Genomic DNA, 19,807 nt, shown 5'->3' with positions numbered 1-19,807 from the left:
CACCTCGAAATGGTGAAAAAGAGGAAGAAAAATGAGCAGAATCCTGGAAATTCTAAAAACTTTCTGTGGTTCCGGCATCCCACGCACCCGCGTGCTGCTCCCGTGCTACGCCAGGAGGCAGCCGTTCGACACGGATCTGCGCTGGGGCCGGCGCAAAAAAAAACCCAAAAATTGAGTTTGCCTTTTGTAGGAGGAGATAAATAACACAAAAAAACCCTAATCAAAGCGGCCATGACAGAAGACTTTGGAGGAAAATCCGAGTCTTGGGAAGCCTGGGTTCTTGTTGGAAGGGTAACACACCTCAAAATGGTGAAAAAGAGGAAGGAAAATGTGCAGAATCCTGGAAATCCTGAAAACCTTCTGTGGTTCCGGCATCCCACGCACCCGCGTGCCGCTCCCACGCTATGCCAGGAGGCAGCCGTTCGACACGCTAGGGCTGTAAAAAAAAAAAAAACCCAAAAATTGTGTTTACCTTTTGTAGGAGGAGATAAATAACACAAAAAAAAAACCCCAAACCAAAACCAAAAGAACGGCAGCAACAGAAAGCTTTGGAGGAAAATCTGAGCCTGGGAAAGCTCGGGTTCTTGTTGGAAGGGTAATGCGCCTCGAAATGGTGAAAAAGAGGAAGAAAAATGAGCAGAATCCAGGAAATCCTAAAAACCTTCTGTGGTTCCGGCATCCCACGCACCCGCGTGCCGCTCCCGCGCTACGCCAGGAGGCAGCCGTTCGACACGGATCTGCGCTGGGGCCGGCGCAAAAAAAAACCCCAAAAATTGTGTTTGCCTTTTGTAGGAGGAGATAAATAACACAAAAAACCCCCAATCAAAGTGGCCGCAACAGAAGACTTTGGAGGAAAATCCAAGCCTTGGAAAGCCTGGGTTCTTGTTGGAAGGGTAACGCGCCTCGAAATGGCAAAAAAGAGGGAGAAAAATGTGCAGAACGTCCTTGCATTGTGTAAAGAGTAATTGCACTGGAAAGGAGTTATAAAGTAAGTAAACATAAGTTCCAGTTTGATCCATATTAAGATTTATTGACCCTGAAAGTCAATATTCTCTGCACCAGGGCCAAGGTTAACACTGAGTTGGAGGCCAATGGGAAAGTTGTAATGAAGTGCTGGTTAAGAAGTATCTGGTTTTGCAGGAGAGTTGGAAGTCTTTCCCCATGATCAGCCCCATCTTCCTTTACATTTCAAAGGCATCCAAATCTGCCAGTTTTTCTGTGAAATCCCAGCCACGTTAACACTGTGCCAAGCTGATAAACCCTTTGGATAGCTTTTCCAGAAGAAGTCTAAGCCACCTCTATGCTACAATCACCCTGAGGCTTTGATCATGGTCAGGACACACTCATCCCAATCCAGTGTAAACACAGATGGAAGGAAAAGTTGACCTCAGCTGATGACAAGCTGGGAACACGGTTGATGATGCTGTAGGAAAAAGCAATATTAGTGAATTTCTGCCCTTTGGCAACTCCTGCTTTAGGGAAGAGAAGGCATACACCACCACAGCAGAGGTTTGCAAGGTTATGCAAGAAGAACATATTTCTTTGGTGTCAATAAAGACGTGACAGTCCTAGAAGGAAAGAACTCATCCTGGGCTCTCACACCCTGGCCTTGCCATTGCAATTCTGCAATTTTCTTAGAAATTCACAGTGAGATGTTAGATGGACAGAGAGCAGACAATCTCTGTGTATTAGAAGTAAAGCTGTTGCCTAAAGTCTGCTCTGAGGCATAACATTATACTTCCACAATATCTGTGCCTGCAAAAACCTGGATTTCCAAGGCTGGTTTGGGCACTTGCCTAAAACCTTACTGCACCTGCAGAAAGATTTGTGTCCCAGACGTGTTCTGTTTTCCTCAGTTTTACCAATTAGGCCAATAAATGGTACCACTTCTCCCAGTGAACCTTTGCTTCCCTAAAAATGCTCTGCCAAATCTTCCTTAGCAAGAGGTGAGGGACAGGGCTGGAAAGGAGACCATGGTTTTCATGAACCTGGTGACAGCACAGTCCAGCAGAGCTCACCATGAATTGTACAAATATTTTTGGAGACTGTACCAGACCACAGACCCAAGAGGGAACACGGATTTCTTTGGAGCACAGAGGGAAAGCAGCACAGCATTTATTTCAGTCCAGTTCCAGAGGAGCAACTTACTTTTGAAAGTCGTTTGAGTAAAGTTGCAATGATTTCCCCAGGACTTTGCTGGGTTTGTACATTTTAATGTCCTTCTCCAGCTGCTCGCTTTCTCCTTGTGTTCATTAAGACATTTGGTTTTGTTACAAGGTCTGGGCAAGAGAAAAATAGCTGTATGTATATTTAAACAGACTATTAAAATAAAGAGCACCGTGTACTGGCACAGAAGAATTCATGGTTTTATTCATATGTTTCTGGGCTCAGTGAGGCTCACCAGTGTTCTCATCACAGCCTTGTTTGTCCGTGCTTCATTTTTCCCTCTCCAAAAAGCACCAGATTTGGGCCAGAACCTGCAAAACAAAACTATCTTTTCTAGGAGGGATGATTTGAGGAAATGGGTTCCTGGTGACCACTTTTGGCTCTCCATCCTCTTAAGCATCTCCTGCTGACCCTCTACAGTTGTGTCTTGCTGTGGCAGGATCCTCTTTAATGAGCTAAAACAGGAAGCGCCCCAGCAGGGTCTAAGGGATGTATCCAGGATGCTTCATTATGTGGGAATTAAGCATAAAACTGGAGAGAAATATGGATAGATGGGAAGTATGTCATCAAATGGGAGCCTAACCCCCTACCAGTAAGACAAGGCTGCAAGCCACACTCCCAGACCATCAGGCAAGCCAGGTTTTAGGAAAAGGAAACTTACTGGGAAAGGAGACTTAGTGCCTGAAATCCAGTGGCAAGCACATCCCCAAACCCCCATTACAGCCCTTCCTCAAAACACAACCAGGGAGAAGCCAGCTCTCAACCTAAACCTTTATTTAGCTGCGTTTCACAACAATTACTGCATAACTTGGCATCATGGGCATGGCCCTACATGGACTAGGAGAGCAGGGAGGCGAGCTGGGAATGTAATTTTCCCACACTTCCTTACAGAATCAATTCTCTTCTCCCAAATGACAAACAGAAAACAGAAGACGAGGGAAGAAGCTGTTGCCATTCACTGTGTCCAGGAATGTATTAAATACGACATGGTCACAGCAGCTTTGGCAATACAAGATACAGCCTTTTGCATTTCTGCACAAAAACCATATTTTGTCCCTAAAAGAAGCCACAATTAATTCTGTGCAAAATATTAACACATTCTCACCCAAATCCTTTCACAGCACTTGGGTATTTGAGGTAATTCAACCTTGCAGAGAAAGTTTTGAGGTCCATAATCAGTGAGCATCACCCCCTTTGGGAGCAGGGAAAGGCACAGGCAGCAGCTGTGATGCTTTGAGGCAAAGCTCCAGCTTTCAGCTCACAGAGTTTATACCTTTAAGAGGCACAAAACAAAAAAAAAGAAACCCAATCCCTGAGATGAATCACTCCAAAGTGTGCCCGTTTTTCTGCTCGCAGGCCTGAGCAGCCTCGCACAAAGCCCCGGGGCACAGGCTCCTCATTTGGCAGGGCTCAGCACAGCAGCGGGGCCGGGAATACTTTTACGCTGGAGAATTTGGCTTGTAACGAGGCTTTTCAGGAACATGGCAATTGCCCACGTGAACGCATGGCTTCCTGCATTAATATGCTAAAGAGACAAGACAAGCATCTTTAGCTACAGCTGAGGACTAATTAAGACTGCTCTTTTACAAATATTGCATGGTTCATTCCATTCTTCCCCGATTAAGAACAAAAGAAGAAAGAAGTCATTTATTGTCATGAGTCACTTCAGATACAATGGAAGGAATTCCAACAGATGACTGAGACAAAACAAAAGCTGACATTATGAAAGCCATGTCTAAACACTAATTTAAACTGTCAACTTGCTAGTGAGGAAGGTTCATGACAGAGGGAGTATTAAAACTTAAAAGAGCACATAAATCATTGAAGAGATTAGCAGCGTGTGATGGGGCCAAAGTAGCCGCGCTGGAAACTCGCTGACTGGTTGGGAGCTCCTCGTAATTTGGGGGTAAATGCCGTGTTTTGCCAACAGTCCTGGACTAAAATGAGTAGTTTGGGCCGTGTTCCCAGAAGTGGGACTCTGTGTGAGTCAGTGGCGTTACTCCCATTTCCAGCAGGTGAGGATCAGACCCTTTGTATCCCACATTAGATAAAATCTGGCCTGAGCTTTCCTCCGCCTCATCAGAAATGTTTAATTTCAGAAAGGAGCCAAAAAATGGCTTTGGGTCACATCCGGAGCTGCTGTAAATGATCATGACTGACTTCCGTGGGCTGGCTGCAGCTCTCGAGAACCTTCCCTTTCAATAGCACCACAGCATCTCCTCTCTTCTGATTTACAGGGGATTTATCCTGAGGTAGTGCCCTCTAGTTCTCTGCAGACCTGATTTCCACCTGCAGGAGACTCGCTCATCTCCACTTAATTAAGAAACATGGCAGAGGAAAATGCACTGTGTGCTGCAGGGTTTCACTTTTGCATTTTTTTCCCCCACATTAGAACAATTTCTTACAAAAGAAGCTGGCACGTACTTCTCAGCCCATTTGGTTTTTCGAACAGGTACATGCCCTCCAGCTCTCTCACATCAGCTCTGCTTGTTTTGTGTAAGTCTTGGAGGGGCCATGAACAACAGTTCTGTGAAAGAACACTGTATTTAGGTTATCTAAAATCTCTGTCTTTATCTGCTCACTCTCACTGTTGCTAATGCTCCCAAAACAGAGAAACCATTATGGATTACCAAGGCAGAGTGATTCATATTGATGGATTGAAGAAGATTCAGCATCTATTGCAACTATTTTAAAATCCAGGTGACCCTGAAATCCACACAAGCAAAAGCTCCATCTTTTCTTCAACTCAACATGCAGACTTCTTCCCTGCTTCCCTCACAGACCAGAAAGCAACCAGTGACCCTGTTCCCCTAAAATTCAGTTTAATAGAAAGTAGAAGGCCAAGAAATTATTTGATAAGTTTCTGAATAAGAAGAGCTGAGAAAATGCAGTTATTTACCCAACTGAGGGCATTGCTGTGGGGACTGGTGAGCAATACTGTGTCTCGTGGACACCAGCACTGAAGTAGATCCCCATCCCACTGTACCACTCTCCCAGTGATGGGGATATTATTCTGGACAGATCACAGGCTCCCTTTAACTGTCTGAGCATCACTCTGGAGTCAGTGGGGAGGCTCTGCACTGGGAAGGTCCAGGCCTTCGCATCCTGCTGGAATTAAATCACTCTCAGCTTTGGCTCCACTTCAGCCAGAAGTTCAAAAAGTCAATTATAAAATAAATAAAAAGAGGGAAAGTAAATGAGATGCAGAGCCCTTTAACTTAGAGGGATGAAATCACTGTGGAAGCTGGGCAGGGATTTGCTGTGAGTTTAGGCATAATCAGGATCCTTTCCTGCATCCTCGTGTTTCGCTTTGCTGCAGGGGAATAGATTTTTTTTCTTCACATCTTGCCACGGAAACCACTACAGATTTTCCTATTGCCATTGGCTACCTGTGTCCTGCTGGTCTTTGGGTCTGTTGTGTTGGGCTCTGCAGAGAGGCTGATCAAGAGGACTGACCTTGTCCAGTCAAGAGGTGACAGAAGATGACATGTAAATAACAGGGTGAAACTGGCCACATCCACAAAAGGAGAGGTTTAAAAAGAAGCAGACAATAAATTTTTTAAGCTATGGAGAACTTCCTGTGAAGGCCAGATAGAAGGGTATTACAGAAACCAGGAAGAGAAATGAGATCCTGGATGAGAGCTTAACTGTGGGAATAGAGGAATCCCACTGTGTTAGGGATGTTCTGCAGAAAATCTACAAGAATTGACCGTGGATGAGAGGGCACTGAGATAACCAGGGGAGATGATACACAATACAAACAGGAGTGGACAACAATGATACACAATATAAACAGGAGTGGAGGCATGGCTACATTGTCCTTGGCATGCAACAGAGAGAGAAAAATGGATGTTGGTCAGTTGAGGAGTGAGACCTGTGAGCCATCTGTGGGTGGGAAGTCAGCAGCAGAGAGATTCCAGCTGGATTTTTCTGGAACAATAGAACTGGAAAAGGAGGAGGTCCCGTGTAAAAGTTAGAGCTGGACAAAGTGAAGGCAAACTTGCAGGATTAAGAGAAGTAGAAGCAAAGACAAGCACAAGAGGGGATTTCATGATGAAGATCATCACTTTCTCTCCAGGTGAGAAAGTGCCAGTCTGGTCAAGGTAAAGGACAATGGGAGCATGGGGCTTGCTCCAAAAATGTCCCCCTCATCCAGACATGAGGGTCATCTGCAGGACCACCAAGTCCTGGCCTGGCTAGATGGGAACAGTGACCTTCAGACACAAACAGGGCAAAATAAACCACTCAGCAAGGGATGTGCTCTGTGCACTTTGGTTGCCGTTCCTCAGAGCCTCCAGTGGGGAAGGTTAACAATGAGGCCACTGGCATTGGTGGAGTCATGCACCAGGCTGAAAACTCATTCTGCAATGTCACTTCAATGCCACTGTAGCTTTCCCAGCAGCCTCAGCTTAAAACTGCTGCAGTGCAAGGCTGAATCAGGCCTTTCCTTTCTGCACTGACATCAATAAAGCTACACCCAGGGTAAAATCAACCCCAGGACAGTTATTCTGATACTTTCACAATAGAAACTTTTGGGGGTTTAGATTTGTTTCTCTTTCCTTTCCTTCCCTATCTCCCCCTTCCTTCATTTTAATGATTCTCCACTAAACCCATTTCCACAGCATGGAAGGGGATGGAGACGTCCCTGGGCTCTTTGTGTGAAAGGATCATGAGGCAAGAGTCAATGTAGCCGTGCTGACAAACAGATCAGGCTTTGGAGATCTGGGCCTGAATGTTACCTTATGTTTTAGCAGCTCCATTGGCTCCAACGCCTCAGACTGCTTGAATTATTTCCCACCAGCTCAGCGCAGCCCTTCTCCACATATTTTAGGTGTTGAATTAGTCCAGAGCTCAAAGGAGCAACATTTCCAGGCCCTTGATGAGGAGCATGTCTATCAGTTGAGATCAAGAAGAGCTGCCAAGCTCTTCCAAGGTTGTTTGCCTGTGTCTGAAGTGTGGATGAGCTGCTCGGCCCTGTGGGGTTGCTTAAGGACCCTCTGGTATCTGCCGTGATATGGAGACAACGTAAATATCCTTACGTGTGTTTGTGCTGATGGAACAGAGGCCCATAAATCCATGAGCAGTTGGCTGCATTTTCCCCTCAGCTCCCATCCGTGTTTGTAAACACTGGAGAAAGAGCCCCGAGTCTGTGTCCAGCACGGAGCAGTTACGGAACACGCTGTAATCCCGTAATGCGAACCAGAGCGGGCCCGCTAACCGGGCAGCTCTGGAGAGAATTCCTGACATGATCCTTTTACGTATTTTATGTTAATCACTTCCATCTCAGGAACACACACAAACAATACCCTGTTAGACGTTCCCTTTGGCACTCGGACAGCAGCGCAGGCCGCCGCGTGTGCCGGAGCAGCCGCAGTAGGGACGGGAGGCCGTGGCCACATGCTGCTCACAGGAGAGGGACAGAAGGACAGCGCGCAAGGAGTAGAGCTGAGACTAACTCCCACTTTGGGATTCTTCACTGGTTTTCCTGTGGGCTTTTCCAGGAGAAAAGTCCCCAGCTGCTTGCCTGAGAGAGCTCATGAGTGTTGGAGCATGACCATGATCCCAGAGACCCTAAAGCTCTTCTTCATGGGAGATGGAAATTTGGTTCTCCACACTGCTGTGCCTTGAGCAGGTGTGGCACAGAAAGGACAGAGCTTGGGATAAACTGGTACCTGCCTGGTCAGGTTTCCCTGTCCTTTTTCCAGTTCTAGGGACACACAGAGATTTAACTCTTTAAATAAGCCCTGGGACTACCTGGCAGATATTTTTCTGGTGGGAAGGGGCTGGATCCCCAGGATCAGGGATGTGCACAGAAGGCTTTGCTGCAGGCTGGGACACAAATATCCCTTACAGAGGGGAACGGGGACAGCTCTGAGAATTGAGGGTACAAATCCTGCTGTAGTGGGGAGCTCTTGGGGACCTCAGCACTGGGGAGAAGGCAGAGGGAAAGGGAGGAGAGGAGGCCACGTCTGCAGGAGCAGCTGTTGGAAGAGGACACATCAAACAAGTCCTCTGTCACAACAAGGGGAATTCCTCATCTTTAATGAAATGCCCACCCCGTGGTGAGGGCAGACAGCTTTGTCAGCTCACCACAGGAGCAATTCCTGCAGGCATTGTGCCCCTCTGGCAGCAGGGTGGGATCCACAGGGACCCTCCATCCCCAGAGGCACACAGCATGCTCCAGGAGACGGGAATCACCAGCACCATCCCACACCAGGTCAGTAGGCAACCCCCAGGAAAAGCAGAAAGGAGATGTCTTCAAATACCCAGCAGTTTCATACAATTTTGAAATGCTCTAAACCCTCAGATACTGTGTTTTCCTCCTCTGCCAGGTTTTCTCATTACTAAAATGAAGATTTCAAGGGGTTACAGGATGCAGGCCCTTGGTTGGAGCAAAGCAAGACACGCTGGCACTGGTGGCACTGAGAAGCAGTGCCTGGGCTGGGACATTTCTGCTCAGGATGTACTTTTAAAGCAATTTAAAGGCAGCTCTGACTTTGAATAGTGACGCTGAAGTGGAATTCACTCCAACATTCACTAGCCCAAATGTCTTTGCTGAAATCATGCTGTTCCCCTATTGTTATTTAACAATAAATCCTGCCCCAGGGGAAATGCGTATAAATATGAATTTAAGAGTTCCCAGATACAAAGTATCTCCACTTTTTTTACCCTCCCAGGAGATAAATAGCTTTAAAATCTTCCTACAAAGATGTGCTTTTCTTGATGCCTTTCCCCTTTAGCACTCTAAAATGATTCTGTATCAGGGGAGAGCATCCAGACACTGCAGCATGATGGAAAAAAGCATCTTAATAAATAAAATAATTCCTTTATTTCAGTGCTGAGGCATTAAATACCATGGTGTGCATGCAGATGTGCTGCTCTGGAGCCCAGCTGGACTGTTCTGTGGGAAGGGTAGTGTGGGTTACTGTGTTCACTGTTCCCTCTCTCAATGTTTGGAGTCCAAGAGGCAATTTTGGAGCTGCCACTGCCTTCTCCATCTCAGGGATGTGCTGTGCAGAGGTGCTTCTGTTTGAACTTCATTTTGCAGCTGAGGGGAGGGGAGTGCTGAACCTCCAAACCCAGATTCCTTGTTCTTTGGGGTCTCATGGGTGCCAAAGTGATGGCAGCCTGTGACCTGCAGATCGGGGGGATAAATGGACCAGAACAGTGACTTGAAAAACAACTGAATTAGGTCTCAGCTCTGCATCACAACCTGGAGCCCATGAAGTGCAGAGGTATCCAGGACAGGAGTCTTTTGTGGTCCAAAAAATGCTGGTGAATAGCTTCACAACCCTCCATTGAGTGTATATCAGCCAGATTTTGAAATCTAGCCGGAGAGGAGAGGAGAGGAGAGGAGAGGAGAGGAGAGGAGAGGAGAGGAGAGGAGAGGAGAGGAGAGGAGAGGAGAGGAGAGGAGAGGAGAGGAGAGGAGAGGAGAGGAGAGGAGAGGAGAGGAGAGGAGAGGAGAGGAGAGGAGAGGAGAGGAGAGGAGAGGAGAGGAGAGGAGAGGAGAGGAGAGGAGAGGAGAGGAGAGGAGAGGAGAGGAGATTCGAGGAGATTCGAGGAGATTCGAGGAGAGGAGAGGAGAGGAGAGGAGAGGAGAGGAGAGGAGAGGAGAGGAGAGGAGAGGAGAGGAGAGGAGAGGAGAGGAGAGGAGATTCGAGGAGAGGAGATTCGAGGAGAGGAGAGGAGAGGAGAGGAGAGGAGAGGAGAGGAGAGGAGAGGAGAGGAGAGGAGAGGAGAGGAGAGGAGAGGAGATTCGAGGAGAGGAGATTCGAGGAGATTCGAGGAGAGGAGATTCGAGGAGATTCGAGGAGAGGAGATTCGAGGAGATTCGAGGAGATTCGAGGAGATTCGAGGAGAGGAGAGGAGAGGAGAGGAGAGGAGAGGAGAGGAGAGGAGAGGAGAGGAGAGGAGAGGAGAGGAGAGGAGAGGAGAGGAGAGGAGAGGAGAGGAGAGGAGAGGAGAGGAGAGGAGAGGAGATTCGAGGAGAGGAGAGGAGAGGAGATTCGAGGAGAGGAGAGGAGATTCGAGGAGAGGAGATTCGAGGAGAGGAGATTCGAGGAGAGGAGAGGAGATTCGAGGAGAGGAGAGGAGAGGAGAGGAGAGGAGAGGAGAGGAGAGGAGAGGAGAGGAGAGGAGAGGAGAGGAGAGGAGAGGAGAGGAGAGGAGAGGAGAGGAGAGGAGAGGAGAGGAGAGGAGAGGAGAGGAGAGGAGAGGAGAGGAGAGGAGAGGAGAGGAGAGGAGAGGAGAGGAGAGGAGAGGAGAGGAGAGGAGAGGAGAGGAGAGGAGAGGAGAGGAGAGGAGAGGAGAGGAGAGGAGAGGAGAGGAGAGGAGAGGAGAGGAGAGGAGATTCGAAGAGAGGAGATTCGAGGAGAGGAGATTCGAGGAGAGGAGAGGAGAGGAGATTCGAGGAGAGGAGAGGAGAGGAGAGGAGAGGAGAGGAGAGGAGAGGAGAGGAGAGGAGAGGAGAGGAGAGGAGAGGAGAGGAGAGGAGAGGAGAGGAGAGGAGAGGAGAGGAGAGGAGATTCGAGGAGAGGAGAGGAGAGGAGAGGAGAGGAGAGGAGAGGAGAGGAGAGGAGAGGAGAGGAGAGGAGAGGAGAGGAGAGGAGAGGAGAGGAGAGGAGAGGAGAGGAGAGGAGAGGAGAGGAGAGGAGAGGAGAGGAGAGGAGAGGCTCAGGCTTATGTGATATCCACAATCAGATATATCTAGAAATCCAGACAATGTTGCAAACTCTCCAAGCATAGTAGAGTGCAGAATTTATCTCCTTTTTTATTTTTCTTTTTTTTAACACTTCACCCCTAATAATGGTCTCTTCTAAAAGAAACCCTGAAGGTGATTCATCCAGAGTGGGGAAAGGCACATGTGCACCTTGGCAAGGCATGAGGTGTGTGGTGCAATGGACACTGAGCACAGGCAGAGCATCCGACCTCCCTGACTGCTGGTGGAAAGTCACCACACATTTTCCATGAGGGCTGGACACAGTCCCTGGGAGTAACTTGGTAAAGCCCCAGGCACTCAGAGAAATGTTGAAAGTAATCCAGCTAAAGCTCCACCTGGAAAGTGGTGGGTGGGAAAAAGATCTCAGTGATTGGGATGCCAAAAAAGCAGAGGTGACATAACAGTGCAGAGAGATCCTGCGAGAACCAATGCCATGCTCAGCTGCTGCAGAGGAAAAGATTTGGGGTTCACCACCTCATTTTGGAAGTGTTTGTCCATCCCAAGTGTTAATCAATCCTCTGTGATAACAAACTAACAAAGAGCTTCTACCCTGCCCAACAGCCACAGTTACTAGTTACTGCTGACTCCCTCTATCAACATTGCTTTCACTCTGCTTTTGCCCTGGGTTTTTCCATCAGTGCATTGAACCTTTGAGGGAGAACAGCTCATCTTCTGTGATCTTTTCCAAGACACTGGTGGTACAGAGGGAGAATTAACCATCTTTATGAATTTTGCTGTGAAACATTCCCTCTCCTCCCCTCCCTTTCCCATAAAAAGCCAGAAATGCCTCTTAAATCACTATTGTTCCCTATGATTTAATTTTATACCACTGCTCAGCAGCTACAGCTATTTACAGCAATCCCTAGTTAAGTGATCATGGATATTTAGGAGTTTTCAATGCAGCGAGCTCATCCCCAAACTCAGCATCTCTCCTGGCAGCTGGGGTGTAGATAGGACATGTTTACTTAATGTGCTGGAAGCCCAAATATTTAGTTTGTGGTTTCAGGGACTGAACAATCTGTGCTCGAGGGCTACGTGTGCAGCTCAGAGACCACGGAGGGAGAACAGGTCTGGGGCTGAAGGTGGAAACGTGTTTGTCAGTGCCCCAGGGCCCCCCACAGCCACATCTCACCTCCCCCAGCGCAAGGCAAACAGCCTGCTGATGTCCCTTTGACAGAAAACGTGGGGAAGGGGGTTTGCCTTGGATTTATGAGCTGGGAGGGCTGTTCCTCACCCTGAGTGATGGCGAGTCACGGAGCAAAGCCGAGGCTGCCGGCGAGCCCGCGTCAGGTGCCGTGGGAGTGAGAACAGTGGGAGAGCACAGGGAGGTCTCATGATGGTCTGTTAACCAATTTTCATGTGCTGGGTGAAGACGTGTCCTGGGATTTTGCAGAAAAACCTATATTTAGCCATGCCGAGCGTCTCTGAAGAGAGCTTTGTGAGATGGTGTAATGAGGAGAAAAACACACGCAGGTATGAAAAGCCCTCCAAGAAAGCAGTGACTTACACAGCTTTAGAGGGAGGTCTGACAATGCATTCACTGCCAGCTGGGGGCTGAGATGAATATCCAGGAGGCTGATGAACAGCAGGCTGCCCAGCCCTGCTCTTCTGCTGGAACACAAGTGCAAAAGCAGCTCGTGCATGGCCTTTTCCTCTGTGGATTTCCAGAGTGGAGCTGGAGTTTCCCTGGGACATTCCCACATGGCAGATCTCCTTCCAGCACAGCCTCATTCTTATGCTGAGAAACCTCAGCAGAATCCCAGAGATATGATTTTTTTTTTTTACATTTCTCCATATCATTTTTGGCATGTTGTGGTGATGTAACATGGATGTGAGGAAGAATGCAAATCCTCAAATCCTCAGCTGTGTGCAGAGCAGGGCAGGGAAAGGCACCAATGTGCTGCAAGATGGGGCAGTGAGGTGAGACTTGATGGGGCTGGGGAAGGGTCTGGAGCACCAGGAGAGACTGAGGGAGCTGGGAAGGGGCTCAGCCTGGAGAAAAGGAGGCTCAGGGGGGATCTTGTGACTCTGCACAGCTCCTGACAGGAGGGAACAGCCGGGGGGTTCAGGCTCTGCTCCCAGGAACAGGGACAGGAGGAGAGGGAATGGCCTCAGGCTGGGCCAGGGGAGGGTCAGGTTGAGCATCAGGAAGAATTTCATCACTCAGAGGGTTGTCAGGCATTTGAAAGGGCTGCCCAGGGAAGTGGTGAGCTCACCATCTCTGGAGGTGAGTCCAGAAATGACTGGAGGTGGCACTCAGTGGTTTAGTTGATATGGTGGTGATCGATCAAAGGTTGGACTCGGAGATCTTGGAGGTTTTTTCTGACCTAAATGATTCTGTGCTTCTCTTTCACCCCATAGTCATCCATGGCTTGGTCCTGTAGCTGAAGAGCATGGGGAGGATTTCCTGTGTCTTTGTGTTGTGTTTCACCATCCCATGCTTGTTCATTTGGACACCAGAAAAGGAAGAGGTGTTTCATCCCAGACCAGCCTTCAAAATACTCTGGTTGAACCCACCACCACCAGGCAGCCTTATTATCAAATATCTGCAGGAAAACAACCAGCAATTAACCTGCTGCAGTACACACACGTTTCTTTCATGGAGGGGGAAAAAAAACGCAGAAAGAGAGGAAAAGGGAAAAGAAAGAATAATGCCACAGGATCTCCCCAGTAGCACACGGGGCACAATCCAGCACTGTACAAGAGCCATGCAGCAGAGGCCCAGAGGACACGCTGTCCCAGCACAGGGGCTGCCAGCATCCTGACAGAATTAGGAAGTCCTCTCTCACAGTTGCCCTGTAGACATGAAATCACACAAAGAAAGACTTCATTAGGATCCCGGACTAAATATAGTCAAGTGAGGAGAGTGGAACATTCAACTTTCGCTCTTGGCAAGCAGCACGGCTTTGCAACCTTTAGGATATTGTTTTAACTAAGCTGGAATCCTGCATGGCTGTGATTCTGACAGCTCAGCACCTACCAGGGGGAAAGAATTAGGAAAATAAAACCTTTACCTGAGAAAACCCTGGAAAATGTGTGTGCCCTCATGGCAGAGTTCTTGCCCAGACAAAACTGCTGCTGTCACTGGGAATGACGGGCTGGAAAATTATTGGCGTCAATGAGAGTTTTGTGTGAGCTCAGATCGTGGGGTATGAGCCAAACTGTTTGCAGCTCCAAAGGTCTTAGAAAATTGTGGATAAAATAGAAAATAACCAATGCTGAGCCTGTGACAAGGCTTTCTGAACAGCCCAGGTCCACCAGCATCTTCAGGGCTTTAGGAAGCTCCGTGTCTTGCAGTGTTTCGGCATCACTGCTCCATCTGCACCTCTGCGGTGGGAATGACCTCCCTGCTGAGGCCCCAAAATGCAATCCCACCAACTTCAGGAGCAAAGACACAGACCTGTGAGGAACAGGATCACTTTTGCCAAACAATGAGGGCATTCAAATGCTCCTGAGGGAGGTAGGGCCCCCAGTGTGCAAGCTGGCATCACCTAGGGGCCTGGGTGCTGCTTTGTCTTCATGGGGAAAGGTCCTGGCATCATAGGACACACAGTTTGATGACACCTGTGTGTGTTAGGAAATGCCAGATCCTTCTCCCTGCAGGAATTGGCTCACCAAGGTCCCAATTCTACCATCCAGCCCTGAGGGTATTTCTGGGGTGTCAGAAACAGGAGCCAGATCCTGATTCTGGCTTCCTTCATTGTTCAGGTGCACAAACCCAGAGCTCCCAAAGCCAGGGACATCCTTTTAGGGCTGTCATACTCTGTTCCTGCCTCCTCTGCACAGGGAACAACCACAAATACCCAGGTGAAAGCAGAGGATCAGCCTCCCCTGCAGGAAACCCAAAGGTACAAGGGTGCTCACTTCAACCACTCCCAACACCTCCCCTGGTGTTAGGAGTAAGGCACATAGAGGCTTTTATTAATCTGGCCTTTGGAATAGTCCCTTTGTTTGTTCTGAATCCCTAATAATATCACCAGTCCCTAATAAAAGGTCAGAACTCCCACACTCATCTGTCATCCTAACAGCATCCATTAAAGAGAATAAAACCCTCCTGAATCCAGCTCATGATGCTGTAAGAGGGGTCAGGAAACTCCCTGAACAAAAAGGACCCATTAAGAGCTGAAGTGGGACAGAAAAGAAAAAAAACATCCAGCCTGAAAATGATCTATCCTATTTCCCCACAGCTACATCAGTGGGGTGAGGCCTTTGGTGGAAATTACTCCCCTGTGGGAGATGCAAAACCTTCCCAGGGACAGCCCTCCTCACGTGCTGTACATCTCTGCTGTCGTGGAACAACCTGGAATAGTTTTTTGAAGACATCTCCCATTAAGTGAGCTGCCTGCAAGGGATGGGGGGAATGACCAAGCACAGCTGAACTGGGGGAGTTTCCAACCCAGTGGGAATATCCACAGATAGGAGGGGAAAAGGTGTATGACCCTGGGAGGGTGTTTGCAGAGTGTCATTTAGGCAAGCCAGGTGGAATAAAATCAGTTTTCTCTGATTAACTTTTAGCCTCAGGCACGAATTTGTGCTACCACAAACCTACAGACTGCCCTGCCAAAACCTGGAGCCTGAACATGTCTCAGGGCTGCCCTGCCCCTCTCCCAGCCCAGGCTGTGCTGCTGGACCTCAGCTCCAGGGCTGGAGGCTCCCAGGACAGAGCAGCTGGCAGCCAGGACCAGCCAGGGCTGCAGCTTTCGAGACACGTTCCACAAACATCACTGTTTTAGGAAAAACATCAGCAAGGAGCAGTCACGTGTTTCACTCCAGGAGCTGAAGGCGTGAGAAGGGCTTTAAAAAAAAAAAAAAAAAAAAAAGTCTATTCATTGAAGAAAAGCAATCCAGAAAAGAAACCAAAAAAGGAAGCAGACCCAATGCAGACCCCCTCAGAGAGCTGTGGGGCATCCTGAGCAGAATAGTGGCTTTGGAGCATCACCCTGGCCCACACAGGCACCAGTGCCCACCTCTGGGATGGGTGTGAGGGGCTGGTGGGTCTCTTGAGACCAGGGGTTCCCACGATGACTTTCCTGCACCTATGCCCAGCCCTCTGCAGCAGGCACAGAGAGCTCTGCCGAGGAACCCCTGCCTTCCACTGGTACCAGTGCAATTATTTCCTGAAATGCCACTGCTTTTCCTGCTGCCAGAATGGAGCAGCACATTCCATCCCCTTCTGTACCTCTGCCTAAAGCAGTCTCTTGTCGTTCCCTGGACTTGTGCATTTTTAGTTTTCTGCACTCAAACTGACCCTCTGCAAGAGGCAGACTCCCCAGCACAGTGACAGGTGAGACAGGTGTGCTGGAAAAGAACATTTTACAGCATGGATTCATGCTTAGAACAAATCCAGAGCCACAGAAACCTGGTGAGGGGAAGCAGGGGTGCTCAGCCCCAGAGTGGAGGCACCTTTCACCCACATCCCCAGCCAGCCCTGCTGTTTGGCTGGGGAAGAGCAGGGAACTCCCAGACCCCCTCCATGCCCAACCTCTGCTGCTCTGTGGCTCCTGGGTGGCACCAGTGACACTCAGCTGCACACACAGCACCAAAAGGGACAAAGTGATGCCTGGCTTCTCCATCTTCCATCTGTGCCAGCTCTCCAGCATTTATCTGTCCCTTTAGCACAGCTTTCCTCTGCCCCAGACCCTTCTCATGAGCCCAGGCTGAGATCTTCACCAGGAAAGTCCTCTGGAACTGAGAAAAGAGGTAGAAGGGTCCAAAAGAAACACCATATGTACCAAGCAGTGAAAACCAGCCCTGCCACTGTGCAAGAAGGCACAGGCTTGTATAATATGATATATACTTTACATACTGAGAGAAAGAATATACTTCTCACTGTAAAGTGTTTTACATGCTAACCATCAGGCATACACCAACTCAATGGATGCTGGCACTTTACATAAATATATGATGATGCAGTGCTATATGTAATAAAAATCTGGAGCCCAAAATATGGAAGCAATCCAAGAAAACAGATCTCACATTTTTGCCTTTGTTACAGTTCAATTCTGACATGCTCTGATTAAAATTCAACATCTGCATGCATTTAAAATTAAAATATATAGGTATTCATGTTCTCCTCCTTCCACAATGTTTTACTGCTGCCTTTTTCTTCTTAAATATTAAAAACATTACATTATTTTATTTCAGATGTCTCAATATATTACACATCACCCTTTCACCTCAGAGCTTTGGTTCAAATCCAGCTCTTCGCTGGGGAAATAGAAAACATCTGAAAATATTTAGTAGTCTCATCTCAGTGTCTAATCACAGTCTGCTCTGACATGACAAAACACAACAAACAAACTGGCTTGCCACAGATGAAAAATGTTTACACAAAAATACTCAGGAGTGTAAGAATGAATAAAGACATCTCTAACTGCATTAAAGCCCGTGCTGTTAAGCAATAGAAGATAGTTTGCAGATAATCTGAACTGCACCTGCCCCTCTGGAAAGGAAAAAAAAAAAAAGGAAAAAAGGCAGGTGATTTAAAGTTCTCGCAGCCTAGCAGGTCCCAGCTGCATGTTTTTTTGTTATTCTAAAGCAGGGAGATGTGTCAGGCTACAGTGCAAATATTGTCCATGCGCATCACGGTCTGGAGAGCCTAAGTACCTCGTGATTTAGGAATCTCAGAAGAGAGCTTTACTGCCGGCAAATCCTCCTGGACTAAAATATATGTACTTTAAGAGGAGCTAGCATAAATAAGTCTTTGTCTTTGCAGGGGAATTCAGCTGTTTGGTGGGTGGTGGGGAGGGAGAGCAGCTGTCCCAACAGGTTCCAGGTCGGGCACTGCAGTGGGGCACAGCACGGCTGCTCTCTGGGGCAGGGATGGGTTCAACAGGCAGGGGAAACACAGGAGGAAATCACCCGGGGAAGGTGCAGGATCTTCCCCTTTCACCCACCTCAGATCCTGGGTTCAGTCCTGGGCTCCTCACAACCAGGCATTGAGGGGCTGGAGCATGTCCAGAGAAGGGAACGGAGCTGGGGAAGGGTCTGGAGCCCCAGGAGAGGCTGAGGGAGCTGGGACAGGGCTCAGCCTGGAGAAAAGGAGGCTCAGGGGGACCTTGTGGCTCTGCACAACTCCTGACAGGAGGGTGCATCCAGGTTGGGCTCTGCTCTGAGGGAACAAGGGACAGGACAAGAGAAAACAGCCACAAGTTACTCTTATTATTAAGGGTTATCAGAACTCCACATAAGCCAAAGGAGTGATCATAAAGATGGAGCAACTCTTCCTCTTGATTTCTCCCCCTACAGACAGTTCCCACCTACCCTGCCTGCAGCATTGATCTCATTCCTAGGCATGATCACACCCTGGCTGTTGTCAAGTTATACCCCACAGAACTTTGAGGGAATTGGTTCCATAAACTATTTCTAAACCAAAGTTTTTCTTCCTGCAGGAGCTGGTAGGGACCAACATGGAAAAAAAAAAAGATTAAAAATCCTTGCCCTGTCCGTGAGTATCCTACAGTACATTATTTTTTTTTTTTCAGGAAGATATTGTAGTATTTCCTTCTGCAACAGCCAGATTAAATGCCAATAAATGAACATGCTACGGTTTCCCCATATCCCCTTTAATGCAAAATAACATGTATCCCTTAATTCAATAAATTAGAAAGTATATTTTTTCAAGGGGAAAGAATACCAGTGTAGCTAAGTCTTTGCAGATCTTGGCCTGTCTCCAATACACAGAGGACAGGCCAAGGAGAGACATCCAATGGCCACGCTGCCTCCAGAAGTCAGGAGGAATCTCTCTGGGAGGAAGATTTGCCCCTCCTGGGCAGAGCTGAGCCAGGGCAGGCCGTGGACAATCCTGAATCCAATCCTACCCCACTCCTGCTGCAGCACTGAGCTACTTCCCTTTGCAGACACCAGCACTGGGTTTTTTGCCTGGATAATAATTTCCTTTCCATGTGACTTAGACAATACCCAGAGCATTTTCCATTTAGGCTTTCTCCACAGCACCCTTCGGTCTGGGGTTACATTTTATTGTCTCTGCTTCATTTTCCTGCACTTTCTTTCTGCTGTTGTGTTTTCCTTTTGTCCCTTGATGAAACCTCTCTCTTTGCTCACCGTATTTAAATTCAGCAGTGGCACACAGGCTTGTTCACACAACTCCACACCTCTGTGCCCCTGTCACAAACCCACCCCCAATTATTTCCCATTCCAAGATGTGAACACCGTTCCCATCAGCCATGTGTCCCTGCAAGGCAGTGTATTAGTAAATTATTTCTCCAGGCTCTTGACTGACATTGTTGAAAAGGTACTTTTCCTGCGTGTCAGTCTTTGCAGGGTGAAAATGCTTTTAGCATGCTCCTAGGATTTACGTGGGCTTCCCTGGGCTGCTGCTGCCAAGTTCAGATGCGGTTGGAGCATGGGACATTCTTTGTCCTACTCTTATTACATTTTCCTTTTTATCCAGCCCTGCTACATATTTCATATTTTTCATATTTCTGCCCTGTGATGTAAAGAACAGCCATTTGCTCAGTGTCCACTCCAGCATGAACCTCTCAGATCCTGCTGCAACCGGACTTTCGTCTTCCTCCCTTTTTTAAAAAAAAGTTGTTTTCTTTTCATTATTTACCTCCTCTTTTAATATTTTAGGACTCATCCCTTCGACGAGCTGAGCAGATGCCACGTGTCTGCTGAGCCAGGGCAGGAGACCACACGTGCACTCACGGGGAGGGACAAACTCCAGGCTCCACACGTTTGCCTCTCTCCCGGCGAGCAGAGATCAGGTCTCATTTCTGGCTCTGCACGCAACAGTCCAGCCCCAGAGCCAGAGCTGGGATGTTTCCAGGATGTTTTCCCTCCTTTGCAGACACAGCCCTTGCTGCTCAAGCTCTTCCAGAGCTCCACACCACCCAAGTCATTGCCGTGCTGGTGACATCTCTGCAACTTCACTAAAGGAGCTGCAGCAGCAGAATT

The 19,807-nt window shown here is 48.2% G+C and overlaps 1 long non-coding RNA gene across 1 annotated transcript in view; it reads right to left on the bottom strand.

Moving 5' to 3' along the window:
* Positions 1 to 268: 268 nt before the first annotated feature.
* LOC134551719 (uncharacterized) overlaps positions 269 to 19,807 on the bottom strand; it is a 40,885-nt gene continuing 21,346 nt past the window's right edge. Inside the window, exon 3 of the long non-coding RNA XR_010080669.1 lies at positions 269 to 436. This is a non-coding gene — a long non-coding RNA (uncharacterized LOC134551719). The remainder of the gene's footprint in view (positions 437 to 19,807) is intronic.

This window comes from Prinia subflava, chromosome 5, assembly GCF_021018805.1.
Source record: "Prinia subflava isolate CZ2003 ecotype Zambia chromosome 5, Cam_Psub_1.2, whole genome shotgun sequence".
NCBI lineage: Eukaryota > Metazoa > Chordata > Aves > Passeriformes > Cisticolidae > Prinia > Prinia subflava.
Note: the sequence above shows the minus strand (reverse complement) of the source record. Positions and strands in the feature narration are given on the sequence as shown.